The sequence below is a fragment of the Trichosurus vulpecula genome, chromosome 1, assembly GCF_011100635.1.
Source record: "Trichosurus vulpecula isolate mTriVul1 chromosome 1, mTriVul1.pri, whole genome shotgun sequence".
In the NCBI taxonomy this organism is placed as follows: domain Eukaryota; kingdom Metazoa; phylum Chordata; class Mammalia; order Diprotodontia; family Phalangeridae; genus Trichosurus; species Trichosurus vulpecula.
Genome location: NC_050573.1, coordinates 130,935,192 through 130,957,176, shown reverse-complemented (window position 1 = coordinate 130,957,176; position 21,985 = coordinate 130,935,192). Strand labels below are relative to the sequence as shown.

The following is a 21,985-nucleotide window of genomic DNA, read 5'->3' as shown; positions in this document are numbered from 1 at the left end:
AGAAAAGCTTCAACTGACTTTGAAAAAGATTAGCATATATTGATTAATTATAGGCTACTGCCTATTCACAGAACAGGTTCAGCAAAGGACAGTAAAATTGTTATTGGGAAGGGTGGGGCATGAAAAGAAAGAAGGACAGTGGCTTATGTTAACTAAGAAGCTTACTTAATAGAGGAATATCACACCCTATATTATAGCATATAGTTAGAACTGGAAAACACTATGTCATCACTTTAATTTTGCAGATGAAAAAACTGAGATCAATACATAACTTGTATAAGGAAACATAGTTAGCAAGTTACAAAGCAAGAATTTGAACCCAGGTACTCTGTCTCTATTATCTTGCACATTTCTCAGTACATGATATCCTTGATTCCACCTCCAATTTTTAGGCAAGTTACTTTATCTTTTGGATCCTCAGTTTCCTTAATTGCAAAGTAGCCACAGTAATACTTGCACTACATATCTTGGAAAAAAATGTCATTTAGAGAGTGTTCTTTAACATTTAAAGAGATATATAAAGATGGAGCATTGTCATTATGATTGATAATAATTACTTCCGTTTTAGATAGATAGATGTGTGTGAGACAGAGAAAGAGGCAGAAACAGAGAGATAGAGACAGAGAAACACACAAAGAGAGAAAGCACTTCTTAAGGGCTTATTATGTTATGTGCTAAGGACAAGTGATCCAAAACAAGAAAACAAGATAGTACCTACCTTCAAGAAGCTTAGATCCTAATAGGGGAAGACAAATCACAAAGAGCAGCTGGAAACTGAATGGGACTGTGGTCACCTTGGTGGTGGCCCTTAGCTCAGATTCCACTTGCTCCTCACCCTGAGGAACACTCCTTTGGGGAGGGAGACAAGGTAGACTGCTTCTGGTGGCTGCTAGAGGGATGGAGGGAATGTAGAGAAAGACTAAATTTCAGAACTTGATTTTCTGGAGAAAAGAAATCCCACTCCCAGGGAAGCCAAAGTTATGATGGCAGGAATAGCCTTAATTGATGATGGAAGATCATCACAAAAATAACAGTTCAAAGACTGTACCACAACCAGGTAAAATAATACAGGATGCTCATATCTCTTACATTGTTCAATAGATGTCACTAAGAACTGCAGCAATGGCAGTTATACATCTTTCTGGAAAGCCAATACAAAGTCAAGGCATCATCAAGACTGCTCAGTCATTTTCAGCAATCCACCACCACCTCCCCAACCCCACTTCACAAGTATAGAAAGTGTAAGTACTATCCTTATTAGATAGTGAAGATTCTCAGGATTCATCTGATAGTTTTTCACAGAAAACCTAGGGGTAATTTTAGCATTGTGACCACCTTACAGAAAAATCTCGCAAAAGCTTTCTTCAGAAGACATTAGATATTGAAAGGGGGACTGAGAAAACCCTGTTCTACCTTCAATTTATCTAACCATCACTAGACCATACATTTCCATTGCTTCAAGTGGAACATTACAATTAGTCAATCCAAGCAAAGATGGAATAAAGGGACTGCAGACTTTAACAATGGCAAATGCAGGCTGTACTCAAGAAAGAACAACAATTCTTCAATATGCATAGACATTAGGTGGACAGCAGATAATTGTCTCTGGCAACAAGGTGGTTGTATAGACTACATCAGTACATATGCATACTTATTAGAATTGAACCACACCAGCAAATACTAACCTTCCAAAGACTGTAGTGATAACATCTACAATCAAAACAGAAGGTCCTCATTTAAAAAAATAAAGAATGTTATTGAAAGAGAAACAAATGTGTTAAATGTCTGGAAAATGAGTTGGAGTTTTGAAAAAAATCAAAATAAAACTTTAACAGAACAATTAAAAACTTTAAGATTTCTGCTCAATAAAAGTATCTAAAAAAGCATAAGCAAATTTTATAGACTTGCCTAAAGATTAAGTGGATTTTCTTTTTATGAGAAATTTTATAAACTGAAACGTCAAAAATGAGACTTTTGAAAAAAGGAGTTACAACATAAAGATTAAAGATTTTACTTACAGATACTGGTGACAGTATGAAATGGATAAAAGAAGACTTTAAGCACCTCCTGGTACAATGGGAACTTGTAATTAACATTAACAATGTTATCTGATAAACAGAACATGAATTTTTGACGATTTGAATTTCCTAGATAGTAGTCATCAAAGTTTGCAACTGAGACAGGATTCATTAATGGAAGATTGACAGGTTTTTTTTATCAACATGTTATTAAGAGAGTTTTAATTTTTTACCAAGTTCTGAAATTTTCCATTTTATATTGCCTAGGCAAATATTTTTGTTAGACATAATTCTAAATTGCAAATTTAAAAAAAAAGCTAATGCTTTGTTAAATGTATAAATAATATGTACATTGCCACGTCTTGAAAAGGATCTTTTAACAATGTTTGTTATTAAGAGGTTTAGCAAAGAAGCCATGTAATTATTATCTTTCAGGTTCTGAACTTCAAGATGCTCAAGTCACATAAACTGAAAAAGAATCTTTCAAGGACATATTTCAATTATGTAGTAAATTAGGAAAAACAGTATAAAATTTGAGACTTAAAAAATGGCATTGATTTTGCTTTCTGGATATGATAACTTTTTCTAAATGGATCATAATAAATCACAAGCTGATTTTATATACATCTGAATATTCATTACTTATTTTATTGTTCTTAGAAATATTTATGAGCCACTTAAATTATTTCAGATGATTTTTTTAATTAGCTCACAATATATCAAATTGTTTTTCCAAGAGGGTTTTTTCCTAAACAAAATCTCACACAGGATATATTAATTTTAAAACAATGCAATTTTAAAATAATTTTTAATGTAGAAAACATTGCAAGAAGTAATGATTGGTATCTTTTTCAAGAAAAAGTTACGACCAATATATTTTATATCATTAATCTTCATAGATTCTAAAGATGTATTTTATGCTCCTTTTATGAGTTTATACATTTTCTAACAAAAATCCTTTGTCTCAGATTATATTTTTTATATTTTCATGGGGAGTAAAGTTTTTTTTTAATTCCAAGTATTGGAATTATGTGCATTTCCATATAATTACCTGAATTACAAAATATATATTTTAGTAATCAGCACTTCTATAATCAGATTGTAATCAATTGAGCTTGCCTACAAAAATATTGTCAACTTTTAATGTAATATGTATCATTTTACCTTGTTCTAACAAAAATTAAAAGGAATTTGAAATGTCTAAAAAATGAATGAAATGAAAAGCTTGGCTATAGTGTCTCAGGATATGACAGTTCCAGGCAAGAACTCACTAATCATCTATAGTCCTCAGGGGGAGATATCCTCAGAATTTGGGTGAAACCATCTTTAGAATGGACAAGGCAGCTAGGGTTGATCTGGAGCAGACCTGAAAGTAGGCTGGAAGAGAAGTGAGTAGCACTTCACCATTAATTTGTTATATCAATGTTTAAATCAAAGTCTAAACATTTTAACACTTTTCATGGATATAAAGGATTGTTGCTTTTTGCCTGAGCGAAATTTTCTTACTGGGTTTATTCTAGCACTGAGCCAAAGGGATAGGGACTTTTTTGTAATGTATAATGTGTTGAAATGGGAGCCTAAGGACCTGAGTTCAAATCCTGCCTTTGGGACCTATTAGCAATATGAATTGGGGCAAATAACCCCTACAAGTCTTAGTTAGTTCAGCAATAAAGAGAGATTAAGAGAGAGAGAGAGAGAGAGAGAGAGAGAGAGAGAGAGAGAGAGAGAGAATACATTCATTTTCAAACTTACAGAATTCTTACAATAAAATCTCTTTGTAAAATGTGTGTGTGTGTGTGTGTGTGTGTGTGTGTGTCATATATTAAGCACTATCTAGATGTTAGCTATGTTATACATCCTATGTAGCCATTTCCTCACTATCAGCTACTCCTGATTCTTTTTTTAATAGTCCAGTGACTCTGACCCATGAAAATCTAAGAAATTTATCCCCCTCACTGAGGTGATTACTTATCCTCAGTGAGGTACAAATGGGTCGACCATAACCAGAAACAGGAAAGAGACTTAGCCATAGCAAGGAGGTGCTTAACCACATAACCCAATAAGAAGATATAATCAAAATCCAAAATTCTACTAAAAAAATGGATAATTTCTTCTGATCAGTTCCTCACAATTGTGTAAATCCAAGCTGTTATTACTAGAGGAAATAAGATTTACATGCACAGGCAGATTTATAATACATAATAATCATGAAAATCACAAGTTAAAAAAATGTGCTATTGGGGTCCTGATGAAAGAAACAACACTTGTAAGATGTCATATATTCTTTCACTAATAACACTTCATATTTCTGTAACCATAGTTAGTTGATCAAAATATTTTTAGATTGTAATATCAAAAAACATACATTTTTATTCAAATTGATTGTAAGGTAAACACAGTTGCAGCCATGTGTTCCCAGGATCCATGGCAGTCCTGGGCATTTCTAGGTAGTTGTAAAGTCAAAAGATTCTCTGTTTCACATCTCCTGCTCCATTTAGCCTACTTCCAGAACTATTTAAATTCTAGTATAGCAGTAACTTGAAAATAGGGTTTTTTGCTAAAATTATCATCATTATTACTTATTGTATAACCCTGACAGTGTAATTGGCACTTCACAGAACATATGGTGTCACTGACTGGGTTCCGACTAACTAAATATTAATTAAGACAGAAAACTCAAAAAGGAGAAATTAAAGTAGAGTAGGAGTTTGAAGTGTTTGGATTTAAGGAAAAGAAATCATTGAAAGAGAGAAATAAATAATGATAGTTTTCCATTATATGCAAAGTATAGTCTTGGTTTGAGTTAAAATATGGGAAAAGTAAAATATTTTCCTCTCAGTGAAGTGGAGAACTGAGGCAAAATGTCCAGCTATTGCAGTAAATGAGAAAACACTTTTGGCCAGCCATAAAGAAAGCTGACTTTCCCATGATAGCACCTCAGCCTTTAAATCAATCAGCTATAGAAAACTGCTGCAGTTCCAAGAGAAAGAATGTGAAGAGTGAAATCTGAAATAACTGAGGAAATAAAGGTTCAAGCTTCTGAGCATATTGATTTTTCAAGCAAAGTATGCCAATTGCCTAATAAGTCAGGATGAAGCCTCCTAACTTGACATTGGAGACAGACAGACAGATACATAGATAGACATAGATATAGATGAACATCCATATCTACATGTGTGTGTATGCTTTCCAATTCTTCATTTTACCCCTCTGTGAATCTTTTTTCGTTTGTTTCAAGAGAACTTTTAAAACAACAAAACAAAACAACAACAACAAAACCTTGGATCCTGCTTTCTAATCTATTCTGTTATCCTTCACTATTTTGTAAGTGATTTTATCCTCATTCAATTTCATGTTTATGGCTGTTAATTATAACATCATATCATCTTATCTGCTCCCCAGCCTCTTTTCAAAAAGAAAATAGTGAAAGGCGATTGTGATCAGAGCTAGTGAAGTATAATTGAAGCGACATGCTTCTGTTCCACTCACTTTCCCTCTAGTCCTTCTGTTCATCACTTTCTCCCACCCATACTCCAATCATAGTTTTTATACTTTCTTCCTTTTTAATATTGGCCTTTAGAATGCATCATCCAATGCAGAAATTTGTTTTGTTCCATTCCTTCCTCAATTCTACCCTCCTAATTAGTCTTTTCTCCACACTTTGTCCCAGAATTTTTTCATGTTAAATTTAATTCTATACCAAACACTTTATGTGTGTATATTTTCAACCTTCTTTTGTCCGGTTCAGAAAAAGAATAAGATTCATGTGATGCCACCTCTCCTCCACCACTTCTTCTGTGTTTCTACATTTGTCTTCACATGTACCCTAATTAGAAGAAATAGGATGCTTTACCCATTTTTTTCCCATTTATTCTCATATATTTTCTTTCTTCCTTATTTTTTTCTCTCTTAAGACCATCAAAATAGTCTAGTCAAGAAGTCAATAAACAAAGCATTTTATGAAGTATCTATTATAGGCACTCTAAAAGTGCACAAGAATAAAAATATTTCCTGATCCTCATTTTTTTTAATTTAATTCCCTCTCTGACCCTTGAAAACTTTAAGATTCTAAAGGGACACTTGATTCTTCTTCCCATGTTACAAAACATATGCCTCATCATCATTTCACTCTTCTCTAAATTCACCTCTCTAAATTTCTCTGAACACTTGTGTTTTCATTTCAAGATTACTAAGCAGCTCTGGTCTTTTCATCAAGAAAGCTGCAAAGTAGCGGGCAGGGACAAGACGGCAGAGTAAAAGCAGGCACTTGCTTGAGCTCTCTCCCAAAGCCCTCCAAATACCTGTAAAAATGACTATAAACAAATTCTAGAGCTATAGAATCCATGACATGACAGAGTAAAACATATCTCCAGCCCAAGACAACCTGGAAGGTGGACAGGAAAGGTCTACAGCAGGCTGGGAGCAGAGCACAGGCCAGTGTGAGCCATGCCAGCACAGACAGAGCTGGAGCAGTCCTCAGGTGACTGAATCACTGACAGCTGTGGCAGTTTCCAGACTCTCAACCCACAAACTCCAAAGACAAAGTAGAAGGTCAGTAGGAAATCTCTGTAGGACCTGAGTGAAAGAAGAGTGTGGTCTGGCTGCAGCCTCACAGTGGTAAAGGTGGCAGCAGCAGCAGTGGTGACTGTGGTAACAGCAGCAACATCTGCTTCCAGAGCCCCAGGCCCGTAGAAAGTGGGGATATTAAGCAGCTGATCAGAAGGTGATTGCAGGAATAGTTTTGCTGGCACCCAGGCAGGAATATCTTGCTTTGCCCTGCTTTGATCTGGGTCACAGTCCTGGGTGGCAGTCCTGAGGTGAGGATGAGCGCTGGTGTGACAGCTTTTGGCAGCTGTGGAGGGGGAGTTCTCATGGCAGTTGCAAGGCAGAAAAGAGTACTTGAGATCACTCACAGACCACAGCACAGACCTGGAAAGGAGTAAACACCTCTCCTTTGATCATACCATCTTAGAAGAACTGAAAACTTACAGGTGCCTAAAAGTATCTCTGAAAACAGCTGTGCAAAATCCCTGAAGCTTGAGACAGAGCACTCTCCACTCTGGAAGCAGAGTCGTACCGTGACAAAGAGTTTAAAAAGTCAAGTAATTGGCTGGGAATATGGCAAAAAGTGTAAAAAAAGCCTCATATTATAGAGTCTTACTTTGGTGACAAAGAAGATCAAAATATATAACCAGAAGAATACAACAAAGTCAGAGATCCTACATCCAAAGCCTACAAGAAAAATATGAATTGGTTTAAGGCCATGGAAGAGCTCAAAAAGGATTTTGAAAATCAAATAAGAGAAGTAGAGGAGAAGTTGGGAAGAGATATGAGAGTAATGTAAGAAAGTCATGAAAAATGAGTCAACAGCTTGCTAAAGGAGACCCCAAAAATACTGAAGAAAATAACACCTTAAAAATAGATTAACTCAAATGGAAAAAGAGGTCTAAAAAGCCAATAAGAAGAAAAATGTTTTGAAAAGCAAAACTGGCCAAATGGAAAATGAGGTCCAAAAGCTCACTGAAGAAAATAATTCTTTAAAAATTAGAATGGAGCAAATGGAAGCTAATGACTTTATGAGAAATAGAGAAATTATAAAACAACCAAAAGAGTGAAAAAATAGAAGACAATGTGAAATATCTCATTGGAAATAGCATTGACCTGGAAAATAGATCCAGGAGAGATCATTTAAAAATTGTTGGACTACCTGAAAGCCATGATAAAAAAAAAACAGACTAGATATCATCTTTAAAGAAATTATTGAGGAAAACTTCCCTGATACTCTAAAACCAGACGGTAAAATAGAATTGAAAGAATCCACTGATTGCCTCTTGAAAAAGATCCAAAAAGGAAAACTCGCAGGAATATTGTGGCCAAATTCCAGAGTTTCCAGATCAAGGAGAAAATATTGCAAGCAGCCAGAAAGAAACAATTTGAGTATTGTGGAAGCACAATCAGGGTAACACAAGATTTAGCAGCTTCTACATTAAGGGATCAAAGGGCTTGGAATATGATATTACAGACCTTGAAGTAGCCAGGATTAAAACCAAGAATCATCCACCCAGCAAAACTGAGTATAATACTTCAGGGAGAAAAATTGACATTCAAAGAAATAGAGGATTTTCAAGCATTCTTGATGAAAAGACCACAGCTGAACAGAAAATGTAACTTTCAAATACAAGAATCAAGAGAAGTATGGAAAGGTAAGCAGGAAAGAGAAATCACAAGGGACGTATTAAAGTTGAACCATTTACATTCCTACATGGAAAGATGATATTAGTAACTCATGAGATCTTTCTCAGTATTTGGGTAGTTAAAGGGAATATGTACATATGTGTGTGTATATGTGTATACGAATATATGTGTGTATATATGTGCATACACATATATACATATACCCATATATGAATATATAAATATATGTATATATGTGTGTGTACATTTACATATATATATATATATATATATATATATATATATATATATATATATATATATATAGAGAGAGAGAGAGAGAGAGAGAGAGAGAGAGAGAGAGAGAGAGCACAGGATGAGTTGAATATGAAGGGGTGATATCTAAAAATAAAATTAAGGGGTAAGAGGAATATATTCAGAGAAGGAGAAAGTTAGAGATAGAATGGGGTGAATTATCTCACATAAGAGGCAAGAAAAAGCTGTTATGATAAAGGGAAGAGGAGGGAGGTGAAAGGGAATGAGTAAACCTCACTCTCATTGGATTTGGCTTACAGAAGGAATAACATACACTCTCAGTAGGGTATCTTACCCTACAGGAAAGAAGGGGGGAAGGGAATAAGAGGGGGGGACAATGGAAGGGAGGGCAGCCTAGGAGAGAGGTAGTCAGAAGTAAACACTTTTGAAAAGGTCCAGGGTCAAAGGAGAAAATAGAAAAAAAGTAGGGTAGGATAGGATGGAGGGAAACACAGTTAGTCTTTCACAACATGACTATTATGGAAGTGTTTTTCATAACTTCACATGTATAACATATATTGAATCACTTTCCTCTCAATGAGGGTAGGTGGGAAGGGGAAAAGGAGACAACGTAGAAGTCACAGCTTTAACAACAAATGTTAAAAATTGTTTTTACTTGCAACTCAGAAGTAAGACATATAGGCAATGGAGTATAGAAATGGATCTTGCGGTGGGGCCAGACTGAAAAAAAAGACTCCTCACCTTTACTCTCCTTAAAGAAAGTCTTAGAGAACCTTGGAGGAGGGGAGCCAAGATGGTGGCTGGAAAACAGGGACTTGCCTGAAGCTCTCCCCCAGGTCCCTCCAAACACCAATAAAAATGGCTCTGAACAAATTTTAGAACAGCAGAACCCACAAAATAGCAAGGGGAAGCAGGGCTCTAGCCCAGGAAAGCCTGGATGGTCACTGGGTAAGGTCTATTACATGGGGCTGGGAACAGAGCGGAGCAGAGCCCAGCATGGGCTGCACCCAAACCAACCACACCGGGAGCCAGGTAGAACAGGACATAGTACCATGAATCAGTGAGCTGTGCAAGTTACTAGACTTCTAACCCACAAACACCAAAGACAACAGAGCAGGTTAGTGGGAAAATACTGCTGGGACAAAGTGAAAGGAGTTGCTGGTCAGCCATCACCCTGGGGGTTGCAGAGGTGGTGCAGCTCTGAGGCTGCTTCCAGAACTACAGCTACAGTTGCTTCCAGCCCCAGGCTTACCTGGTGGGAGGAATTAAGCAACGGATCTGAGCAGGAGTGCAGAGCCAGCTTGGAACTGAGTCATGCTCCCGGTTGGCTGTTCTTGGGGGAGGAGGAATGCTGGTGTGGCAGAGGTTGCTGTGTAGAAATAGATCTGAAAACAGCAGCACAGTCCCTCAAGGTTGGGACAAAGTACTCTCTACTCTACAAGCAGTCGTACCCCAATGAAAAACTCAAGGGTCAAGTAGTTGGCTGGGAACATGAACAGGCAGTGAAAACAGTCTCAGATTCAGGCTCAGACTTTGGAATCTTTCTTTGGTGACAAAGAAGACCAAAACATGCAGCCAGAAGAAGTCAACAAAGTCAAACAGCCTACATCAAAAGCCTCCAAGAAACATATGAACTGGTCTCAGGCCATGGAAGTGCTCAAAAAAGATTTGGAAAAGCAAGTAAGATAAGTAGAGGAAACACTGGGAAGAGAAATGAGGGTGATGTAAGAAAATCATGAAAAACAAGCCAATGACTTGCTAAAAGAGACCCAAAAAATACTGAAGAAAATAACACCTTAAAAAATAGACTAACTCAAATGGCAAAAGAGCTCCAAACAGCCAATGAGGAGAAGAATGCCTTCAAAGGCAAAATTAGCCAAATGAAAAAAGAGGTCCAAAAGACCACTAAGCAAGTGGAAGCTAGTGACTTTATGAGAAATCAAGATATTATAAAACAGAATCAAAGGAATGAAAAAATGGAAGACAATGTGAAATATCTCATTGGAAAAACCACTGATCTGGAGAATAGATCCAGGAGAGATAATTTGAAAAGTATTGGACTGCATGAAAGCAATGATCAAAAAAAAAACAGTCTAGATATCATCTTTCAAGAAATTATCAAGGAAAACTTCCCTGATATTCTAGAACCAGAGGGTAAAATAGAAATTGAAAGAATCCACTGATTGCTTCCTGAAAAAGATCTTAAAAGAGAAAATTCCTAGGAATATTGTTGCCAAATTCCAGAGCTCCCAGATCAAGGAGAAAATACTGCAAGCAGCCAGAAAGAAACAATTTGAGTATTGTGGAAAACAATCAGGAGAATGCAAGATCTAGCAGCTTCTATATTAAGGGATTGAAGGACTTGGAATATAGTATTCTGGAGGTCAAAGGAGCTAGGATTAAAACCAAGAATCACCTACCCAGCAAAACTGAGTATCATGCTCCAAGGCAAAATGTTGATTTTCAATAAAATAGAGGACTTTTGAGCTTTCTCAGTGAAAAGACCAGAGCTGAATAGAAAATTTGACTTTCACACACAAGAATTAAGAGAAGTATGAAAAGGTAAACAAGAAAGATAAATCATAAGAGACTTACTAAAGTTGCACTGTTTTGTTTACATTCCTACATGGAAAGATGTGGTGTTTAATTCATGAGACCTCAGTATTAAGGTAGCTTAAGGGAATATACATACATACATACATACATATACATATACATATATATATATATATATATATATATATATATATATACATGGAGAGAGAGAGACAGACAGAGAGCGAGAGAGAGCGAGAGAGAGAGAGAGAGAGAGAGTGTACAGGGTGAGTTGAATATGAAGGGATGACATCTAAAAAAATAAAATCAAATTAAGGGATGAGAAAGGAATATATTGAGAGAGGGAAAAAGGGAGAGATATAATGGGGGAAATTATCTTGCATGAAAGTGGCAAGAAAAAGCAGCTCATTGGAAGGGAAGAGGGGGCAGGTGAGGAGGAATGAGGGAATCTTGCTCTCATTGGATTTGACCTGAGGAGGGAATAACATACACATTCAATTGGGTATCTCACTCCACAGGAAAGAAGGAGGAAGGAGGTAAAAAATTTGGGGGGGTGCAATAGAAGGGAGGGCAGATAGATGGAGGAGGTAATCAAAAGCAAACACTTTCAAAAATGGACAGGGTCAAGGGAGAAAATTGAATAAAGGGGGACAGGATAGGAGGGTGCAAAATATAGTTAGTCTTTCACAACATGAGTATTGTGGAAGGCTTTTGCTTAATGATGCACATGTGGCCTATGTTGAACTGCTTGCCTTCTTAGGAAGAGTAGGTGGGGAGGGAGGAGGGGAGAGAATTTGGAACTCAAAGTTTTAAATGCAGATGTTCAAAAAAATATTGTTTTTGCATGCAACTGGGAAATGAGATATATAGGCAATGGGGCATAGAAATCTATCTTGCCCTACAAGAAAGTAAGGGAAAAGGGATGGGGAGCCAGTGGGGTGACAGAAGGGAGAGCTGACTGGGGATTGGGGCAATCAGAATATATGCCATCTTGGAGTGAGGGGGAGGGTAGAAATGGAGAAAAAAATTGTAATTCGAAATCTTGTGGAAATCAATCCTGAAAACTAAAAATATTAAATAAAAAAAATAAATCAATCTTGCCTTACAAGAAAGTAAGCAGGCAAAGTATAAGAGGGGGTGTGTGGTGATAGAAAGAATGGCAGACTAGGGCAAGGGTAATCAGAATGCATGCCATCTTGGGGTAGGGGGGAAGGGAGAGATGGGGAGAAAGTTTGGAACTCAAAATATTGTGGAAATGAATGTTGAAAACTGAAAAACGAACGCTGTAAAATTCTCAATTCCATTAGGGGTTTGTTTTTCCCTTTTAATATTACATCTAATCTTTCAGGCTTAGTTATTCTTGCTACTGAAATTTTACTGTTTTTAAAATTATCTTTCCTTAAAAGTAATTACACCTGTTCTTACACGATCTTGACTATAGCCTTTGGCAAATAAACTCTTTTAACTTTTGGTAAATAAACTACTTTTAGTATGATATCCACATTTTTTTCAATGTTTTGTTCTTGCTCTAATATTTTTTTCTATCTCTTACAGTTACTGATTTCTGCTAGGTAAATTCTAATTTTCAGTGTGTCCACTACTTGAACATGTTATAGTACTCTCTTTTATAAATGTATATTCTTTTGATTCTTCTTGAGCTTTTGCTTTACTTATAAGGTACCTCTTTTTTTCTTCCAAGTATTCTTATGGTCACGTTAGCCAAGATTTTTTGGGTTTTTTTGTTTTGTTTTTGTTTGCTTACTTGCTTTGTTTAATTTACATAGAGAACTCTAAGGCTCTGCTTGTCATTATTGTGGAATTACTCACTCCTTCTAGTTTTGTCTTGGTGAGGTAGAGTACTGGACTTGCAATCAAGGACCCTGAGATGAAATCCATCCTCTGATACTAGCTTACCCCTTCTCTGTATCCATTTCCTCATCTATAAAGTGGAGATAACAATACTGCCTACCTGCCAATAATATTGTGAGCATCAAATGAGATAGCATTTGTAAAGGCAACTAAGCAGTGCAATGGTTAGAGTACTGAACTGGAGTCAGAAAGAAAAGAGTTCAAATTCTCCCTCAAACATTTACTAGCTGCATTCACAAAATGAGACTATATCACCTACCACTCAGGGTTGTTAATGAGGATAAAACTAAATAATATTTATGAAATGTTTCACAAATCTTAAGGTGATTTATAAATATTTGGTATTTTTATTGTAAAGTATTTTGTAAACCCAAAAGCAGTATACACATGCCAACTATTGTTAGCTATTGTAAATTCATAATATTTCTTCATAGTGTTCAGTTTATAACAAAACTCATCTCTCCAGCATCACTTCATGATCTGGGACTTTGTGTACGGGTCAGACTCTGATCCCTCCTGTGCTTTCAAAATAAGTAATAAGGACGTGTTTTTCTTTTTTGTTTTGGGTTTTTTTTAGTTTGGTTTGGTTTGGTTTTTTCCCCATACTTTCCTTGGTTCCTACCAATGGTTTCTACCTTTTTTGAAGTGTAGGTGCATTAAGAATATTGAGAATCTTCATTGTGCCTACCTAGTAGGTCTTCTGATCTGGATAGGGACTTGCTGAAATCTTCTTGACCATTGGGCTCCCTTGGGAAAGGTACTGCTTTAGGTTTCTATGGCCTCTGAAATGTCCCCAGTCAGAATACTACTTTACGCTTTTGGCTTCTTTACCTTATCCTGTCCTGGCTTACTTTTAAGATTCATCTCTTACCATGTGCAGACTCTAGTTCTCTTTTCTCACAATATTTAACTGGATAAAGGAGCTTACTGACTTTTGTCTTTGGATCTCCAGATGACCATTTAATCTGATACCATTTCTGTTGCATTTGTTGTGTATAGATTGGATTCTGGGCTCTCCCATGACCTTTACACAGCCATCTTAACTCAAATTCTACCTCCCATCTTTACAGATGTCTTACAAAAAAAATAGCTATCTCTTTAAGTTTCTCAACTATTTTAATGCATGGCACTCTTCTACAACCTATCCTTGGCCAACAAAGACTAGGATTCAGACAATAGAATTTAAATTACTTGAGGAAAGGAATTGTTTCATCTTCCTTTTTCTATCCCTATTGCTTAGCAGAGAAACTGACGTGTAGTACATTTAAATAATGCTTGTTAATATATTTGTTATCTCTTCTAATAATTCCTTAACTACGTATATTCTCCATGATATTCAACTGCATGTAAATGGTCACTCATGAGACCTCATCATCTCAGAAGTACACCTTCTTCTGGGTCCAGAACTATGTATGATATTTCACTAACTGACTACAATCTCCTACCCTATCCTTCTCTAGGTAAGACTAAAATCTAATCATCACTCTTTTCTTCAACTGTTATTATTTGACCTATCTCATTTCCTGCAGTTTATTCTTCCCACATCCTGTGTGCAAGACTCTATAGTATGGCCCAAGAAAAAAAAGCCAAAAAAAATGGCTTCTCATCTCCAGGATCATGTATTATCCTTGTTTCTACACAACGTTTTTCACAGCAGTTATAAGTAAATAGAGTAGAATTGAAGGATAGGAGTGCACTAACAAATTGGGGTTCTGAAAATCTTTGGCTCATAGAATCTGAAGGATACTAACATACTTAGAACCTCCAATTATATTTATAAAAGTTTTCTCAAGTATTTTCTATCCTACCAGATTATTATCATGTCACCAATCTCTCTGTGCTAAGCTTTTTGAAAATCACTAGCATTTACATAGAACTTTAAGGTTTTAACAAAATTTTACAAATATTATCTCCTTTTATCCTCATAGCAACAATGGCAGATATATGGTATCAATATATCTATTATAAAGATGAAGAAACTGAGGCTTAAAGGTGTGAAATACTTTGGATTATGCAGATATATACAGGGTGTTATACAGATACATAGAGGATTATGCAATACACACATATATGTAGATAGATAGATATTATAGATACATATAGTATTACATAGATTAAAAGTTTCTGAAGCCAGAATTGAATTCAGATCTTCAGAACCCCAGAATTCCATCTATTGAACCACTAAGATGCTTCAGGAAGGGAAACAAAGAGAGAGTTATCTACATCTGATGTCTCCATCTGCCCATTACATATACTCTCCTTACCCCACTATCAATCTGCCACATCCAAATTCATTTTGAAACTCTACCAAATGTTACCAATGACCTTATAACTTCTAAATCCAAGGTTTGTTTTCCCAGTCCTCATCCTCTATTAATTTTTTCCTCAGCTTCTGAACACTACATCGATATGTATTTATATTTGTATAGCTATCTCTGTGTTACCCTAACTATGTCTTCACTTTCTTTTTAAGCTCTCAATTTGGGCTTACCTCAAAAAGTATGTCTTGAGACTTTTCTTCATTTCTCTGTGCATCTGACTACTCTCCTGAGAACCAAACCCATACCTTACATTCTTGATGGACATTCCTACCTGGATGCACCATTGTCACTTCACAAATTCAAATTGAATCTAATTGTATTTTTCTTTTACCTTCTCCTCTCTTTGTCTTTTTAATCTGATGTATTTCTCTGTGACATATCTGTCTCAACACTATTCTTCATCTCAGCACAAACTTCATTCCTTCTATCCCTTCTTATTTTCTCAGGTCATCCCCTCTACTCTAAAATCACTTTTCTTTATTCAAAAGCCAGGATAAAGTAATAGTAAAGGACATGTCTTTTTAAAATACCTACAAAGTAAAATATCATAGTGTCACTCTATCAGTGGATACTCATTATTTATGATGTCTTTTCATGTCCCTCTAGAAAAAAAGAGAGCTTCAATATTGCTCATGGGTAGGTCTAAAGGTATATATTAATAGGTTTGTTTCTGTCCTTCTACATTTACACAAGACTGGAAAATACTTTTTTAAAAAAAAGATGGAATTTTATCTGGGACTTGAAGGAATCCAGGAAAACTAAGAGCTAGACATGAAAAGAGAGAAAATTTCAAGAATGGCTGAAAGTCAGTGAAAATGCAGGTGGAAGATGGATTATCTTGTGGAAGGAACAGAATGGAACTGGTCACTGGATATTAGAATACATGGAAAAGAATAAAGAATAAGAATATTTGAAAGCTAGGAAAGAGCCAAGTTATGGCAATATATCAAAATATTTATTGTGATACTTTTTATGGTAAAAAACTAAAGACAACATAGTTGCCTACTGATTGAAAATCAACTAAATAGTGTTACATGAACATTGATGGAATATAACTTGTCATTAAGAAACTAATAATATGAAGAATTCAGAGAAGCATAAAAAGATTTACATGAATTAATAAAAATGAACTAAGAACTAGAAAAATGATACGCAAATGTGAAGAATTGGCTTAATTGTGATTAGAAATGAACTCATCTGTAAACACAATAACTGCAACAATGTTAACAGAAAGAACAAACAATAAAAGAATGCTATGTAATTATAATAAACAAGTTTGTCCCTATAGAGGAGTTGATAAAAGTATACTTCCCTCCCTCCTTTCTTTGAAGACATGGGGGACTACAGATGTGGGATGTATACATCAGACATGGCTTAAATTTTGGTTAGTTTTACTGAGCTGCTTTGTTTCCATATTATTCTTTCAAGTTAAATTTGCATTATTAATATTTTCTCCATCACTTTCTTAAGTCTAGAAAACAAAAAAAAAACAACAATTTTAAGCCCTGATTTATAATTTTTTTTTGCTGTTTTCTTGGGTTTAAAATCTCAACTGGAAAATTAACCATTGACTTTCTTGAGCTAGCTTTGAGCTGGCTCCAACATGACCTTGACAACATGTATACTACCTGGGTGAGAGGTTATGGTGTGGGCAGTATTTTCCATTCAGAAATGAAGTTTATATTAAAAAGTATAAATAAAAAAGTGAAAGACAAAAATGATGATAATAATAAATAATAATCTTGAAAAAGTCACCAGATGCAATTGAATCAGAAGTTGGAAAGTGAATGTACATGACTCTATGAAACACTGTGCAAGTGATTTTTCTTTTGAATTTGAGCTTTAAAGTAAAATAAGAGATCAATCCAATTGCAGATGAAAACTAATTCTGTGCAATAGCTGGTTTGAAACTTGCATGAGTAACTGTGCTCTGTGTCTAGAAGAAAGAGCTACATGAAATATCTATATCTATAGAAAGCTCCTTCATTTCCCCTTGTAAAGAGGTCTTTTAAGTAAGGGGTAATGTTAATCTATGATAAAGAGAAAGCAGTATACTTTGTAAAAAAGCTCATTCATTTCTCATTGCAAAGACCTGGGACAGAAGGTAATAAAATATTGGGGTTGGGAGGCTGTGGCCAGAGTGGCCTTTGTTTTCTTTGAGTGACTCAGTTTATCTCATTGAGCCTTGCTGGGTGCTGGGCCTGCTGCTCCTCTTCTGGGGCAGGAAGCCCAGAGACCCATGCCTGGGAGCAGAGAATTTCCTGTGTAACCTCTTCTGGGGCAGGAAGCCCAGAGACCCATGCCTGGGAGCAGAGAATTTCCTGTGTGATGATTCATGGGGCTGGCTGAGAGGAGGGGCCAACTCACGAACCAATCTGCCCTGGCCATTCAGGTGGCCCTTGATGATGTCAAAAACTCTATAAGAGGGGAGAAGACAGCTTGAAGATCCCTTTTCTTTTCCAGTTGGTGCAGCAGCGGTGGCGAGTGTGACTCTGGGCCAGCCCGAGCTCTCGGGCTGAACCTAGATGTTGGTAACTATCAATTGTATTGGGTCTGTCTGTTGATATTTGTAATTTATTTGTATTTTGTTCTGAAGTTCAGGGTGCTGGTTGTTTTTTCCCCAAACTAAACGAATGTCCTAAAGTTCAGGGTACTGGCTATTTTATCCCCTGAACTAACTGAATGTAGTCTATATTTGGTCTGTCTGTTGATGCTTGTCTGTATGCTACCCTGAACTAATTGAATGCTGGATTAAAGAAAACTGGTCAACCCCTTCACCGTGCTTTCCTTGTTTAAGCAGATAAAAAGAACCTGTGCTTTCCCAGAGTGCCAGCAGCCTCCTGGGTGCTGGCTGTGGGTGGATCTTATGCCCCCACAGAAGCTGCTAGCCTGATTGTTAAAACAGAGGCATGGAATGTTTGTTGCCCATATTCATTCCCAAACCTCCCATACATACAGGGTTTGAGTAGAAGACCCATAAAGATTCTTAATGGTTTTTATTTCTCTTTAGACTTTTGCCCTTAAATTAAGCTTACTCAGCTTACTGAAAAGGCTTGAAATCAAGCTAGAACAAGTTGTTTGTGATGGTCTCACATAATCATATGAACACACACACACACACACACACTGACCTATAACATACATGTCTCATTCCCCAATACAGTGTAGAAGTTCAAGAGGCATTGATGCCAGCCTGTAACAGAGTCAACTGGTGGAGTAGGTGAAGCACCCATGAGAGCTCTTCCCACCTTTCCCTACAAACATCTTTAAAATTATGCCTCAAACTGAATTCTGGATTGGCAGATCTAATAAAAGGTCAGAGTGAAACATATTTTCAGCCCAAGACAACTGAGATGTTGGAAGGAGAGATCTGCAACCTGGGGGTAGAGTCAGGCCTGAAGCCCACTTGGATGAAACACCAGCATTGGGACTTGGTGACGGTAACAGAAGAAATGGCAGCTTCAGGCACTCTCAAGCCAAAGATGGTAAGAGGAGATGGCAACTGGTCAGAGAGAGGTCATAGGGGCTCCTTTGCTAGCACTGGACAGAGGACTGAATGCTGTTTAGCAACTCCTTTGCCAATACCTGCTTATACCTGCTTTGGGGTCATAGTACAAGGACAGAGAGGAGCACTTTCAAACAAGATGAAATGGGATCTCTGTAAAGCAGTATCACTTTTGTCCACAAGGAATCAGGGACCTTGAAGAACAGTATTGTTTCTAGTCTCAAGGGAGCAGGGGCCCTGAGGAGCCATATCACTTAAAATTCTGAAGGATCAGGGTCCCTTTCTGAGTAAGAACTAGAATACACACCAGGATAGCATTGAATATGGCGCTATTTAGATCATATCACTTTGGGAGTACTAAAAACTTCTTAACTGCCAGAACTAGCTCTGAAAATAGTAATACAAAAAAAAATGCCTGAAGCTTGAGACTTTATTCCTCCCACCCTGACAATGGGAATTGAGTCTAATTTTAACATAAAGTTCAAAGTCAAGAAATAAAGCAGAAATAAATGAGCAAACCCATCCCCAAATAAATATGACCATAAAAATATTTTATGGTGACAGATAAAATCAAACCCAAACTCAGGAGACAATGAAGTCAAAATAACTATGAACAAAGCCTTAAGGGGGAAATGTGTGAATTGGACACAATTACAACAAGGATTTCTGGAAAAACCTAAAAAAAATTTTCAAAATCAAATAAAAATAATTGATAGAGGAAAAATTAGGTAAAGAAAATAGAGTAAATGAATAAAATTATTAAAAGACAATTAAGAGTTTGGTAAAAAGATACACAAAAAAATAACATCTTAAGAAACAGAATTGTGCAAATAGAAAATGAGGTACAAAAGTTCACTGAAGAAAATAATTCCTTAAAAACTAGAATGAGGCGGCAGAGCCAAGATGGTGGCTGGAAAGCCAGGACTCACTTAAGCTCTCCCCCAAATCCCTCCAAACACCTGTAAAAATGGGGCATAGAAATCTATATTGTCCTACAAGAAGGTAAGAGGAAAGGGGACAGGGGGAGTGGGGTGACAGAAGGGAGGGCTGACTGGGGAAAGAGACAATCAATATATTCCATCTGGGAAGGGGGCAGGGTAGAAATGGGGATAAAATTTGTTACTCAAAATCTTGTGGAAATCAATGTTGAAAACTAAAATTATTAAATAAGAAAATAAGAAAAAAATTAGAATTGGGCAAGTGGAAGCTAATGACTCCATGAGACATCAAGATACCATAAAACAAATTCCAAAAGTTGAAAAAAGAAAATGTAAAATATCTCATCAGAAAAACAAACAAACTGGAAAATAGATAGAAAAGAGAAAATTTAATAATTAACAGATTACCTGAAAGCCATGATAAAAAGAAAGAGCCAAGATATCATATTTATCAAGGAAAACTACCATGATAACCTAAAACCAGATGGTAAAATAGAAATTGAAAGAATCTACCAATCAACAGCTGTAAGAGGTTCCAAAATGAAAATTCCCAGGTATAGCAATCAAATTCAAAAGCTCTCATTTCAAAGAGAAAATACTAAAAGCAGTCAGAAAGAATCTATCCATATACTGTGGAGCCACAGTCAGGATCACACAAGATCTTGCAGCTATCATGTCAAAGGAGCAAAGGGCTTGGAATGTGGTGTTCTAGAAGGTAAAAGATCTGGAATTGCAAGCAAGAATAACTTACCCAGCAAAATTGAATAAGATTCTTCAAAGCAAAAAGTGTGAGTTTAGTGAAATAAAAGACTTAAAAACAATCCTGAAAGAGAGAGAAAAGCTGAAGAGAAAATACAACTTTCAAACACCAGACCTAAGAGAAGAACGAAAAGTTAACATGAAAAAAAGTCATAAGGGATTCAATAAGCTTTAACAATTTACATTTCTCTATGGGAAGGTAACACATGTAACTTCTGAGAACTTTATCATTATTATGGCAGTAAGAAGAATTCTACATAGAAAGAAGATGCAGGAGTGAGTTGATTATGTCGAGATAATGTAAAAAAATGAATAGGAAAGAGGGATACCCTAGGAGAAGAGGGAAGGGAAAGAAGAATGGGAGAAATCATCTTACATAATAGAGGCACATAAAGAAGCATTTTTGCACTGGAGAGGAAATTGAAATGGAGGTAGGCAATCCTTGAAATTCACTCACATCTAAATTGGTTCATATGCAATTGGTAATAGAAATCAATATTACTAAACAAGGAAGTAGAGAGGAAGGGGGGACATGATAAAAAGAAAATGGATAAAAGAAGGTATTTGTCAGGAGCAAAACTGACTTTATAATAGGGACAGAGAGAGAGAGAGAGAGAGAGAGAGAGAGAGAGAGAGAGAGAGAGAGAGAGAGAGAGAGAGAGAGAGAGAGAGAGAGAGAGAGAGAGATACATGGAGGGAAATGTACATTTAGTAATCATAACTATGAATGTGAATGGTATGAACTCACCTAAAAATGAAAGCTGATAGCAGAATACTTTAGAAAACAGAATCCAAAAATATTTTGCTTAGAACACATTTGAAACAGAGAGACACACATGGAATTAACGTAAGTGTCTGGATGAAAATCTATTATGCTTCAGCTGATGTAAAAAAGGTAGAGGTAGCAATCATAATTGTAGACAAAACAAAATCAAAACTAGCCCTCATTAAAAGGGATAAGCAGAGAAACATCTTACTAAAAAACAACAGAGACAATGAAATTATATCAGTATTGAACATACATACACCAAATGGCATAGCATCCAAATTCTTAAATGAAGCATTAAGTGAATTATGGAAGGAAATAGAAAATAAAACTATAATAATGTGAGACCTCAATTTCCCTCTCTCAGAGCTTGATAAATCTCATAACAAAATAAATGGGAAAGAGTCAAGGAGATGAATAGGAGTTAGAAAAGTTAAATATGATAAACCTCTGGAGAAAACAGAATGGGAATAGAAAGGATTATACCTTTTTCTCAACTGTACATGACACCTTCACAAAAATTGACCATTTATAAGGGCATAAGAGTCTAAGAATAAAATACAAAAAATCACAAATATTAAATTCACTCCTTTTGGACCACAAGGCAATGAAAATTGCATCTTATAAAGTACCATAGAAGCACAGATAAAACTAATTGTAAACTAAAAATTAAATCCTAAAGAATGAGTGGGTCAAAGAATAAACCATAGCAGCAATCAATAATTTAATTAGAGAGGATGAGAACAATGCGAAAACATTCATAAATTTGTGGGAATCAACCAAAACAGAACTTAGGGGAAACT

At 36.1% G+C, this 21,985-nt stretch overlaps 1 pseudogene; it reads left to right on the top strand.

The window, feature by feature from the left end:
* Positions 1-1,008: 1,008 nt before the first annotated feature.
* On the top strand, positions 1,009-1,879 carry LOC118833978 (annotated as a pseudogene).
* Positions 1,880-21,985: the final 20,106 nt, after the last annotated feature.